Source organism: Miscanthus floridulus, unplaced genomic scaffold, assembly GCF_019320115.1.
Source record: "Miscanthus floridulus cultivar M001 unplaced genomic scaffold, ASM1932011v1 fs_311_1_2, whole genome shotgun sequence".
Lineage (NCBI taxonomy): Eukaryota > Viridiplantae > Streptophyta > Magnoliopsida > Poales > Poaceae > Miscanthus > Miscanthus floridulus.
Window position 1 is genome coordinate 31,366 of NW_027096561.1, and position 765 is coordinate 32,130.

A 765-nucleotide genomic window follows, 5' to 3' on the forward strand; every position below is an offset into this window, starting at 1 on the left:
GAGATGGGAGAGTGGACACCTTCATCGGTGATGGAGGCAAAGCTACAGTGCCTTGTGGCAAAGGGTCTCCTTCTGCCGAAGGAGGTCGCTAGGTGGAGGGCCCCTAATGGCGAGGTGGTGCCTCATCCACGACCTGGGAAGGTAGTGTCGTTCACCGACTTCCACAAGCGTGGGTTCACAGTTTCAACGTCTGACTTCCTTCACGGATTCCTTCATGAGTACGGTGTCTAGTTGCAACACCTTCCTCCCAATGTAGTGTCAAAGCTGGTGGGCTTCGTCATCATGTGTGAGGCCTTCCTGGGGATAGCACCCAACAAGGACCTATTTTAGAGGGTTTTCGATGTGAAAACCCACATGGCGCATAGTTTTGATGGTAGTGTGCTCGCTCTCGTGGGTGGGATGAATCTTCAGATCTGCTAGGGGGTCTCTCGCAGCTACCCGTGCTTGCCGCTGAAGTCCTCGAACTCCGGCTAGCACGAACACTGGTTCTACATTTGGGATGATGCCACCACTTTCCTCCCTCCTTTCTCTGGTGTCGTGCCAGTGAGGCTGGCCTTGTGGAGTTGGGGGTACGAGAAGACATGGCTATCGAAGGTGATAGAGATCTTAGAGATCATCAAGGGTCGAATGTCGATAGGATTGGACGGCATCATGGTCCTGTGGACTATGATCGAGCGGCAAGTCCAACCCTTGAAGCAGCGGGCGACCTTGTTGTGTGACTACTCGAGAGATGAAGACTCAACCCGTGAGACCATGGAGGTGCTC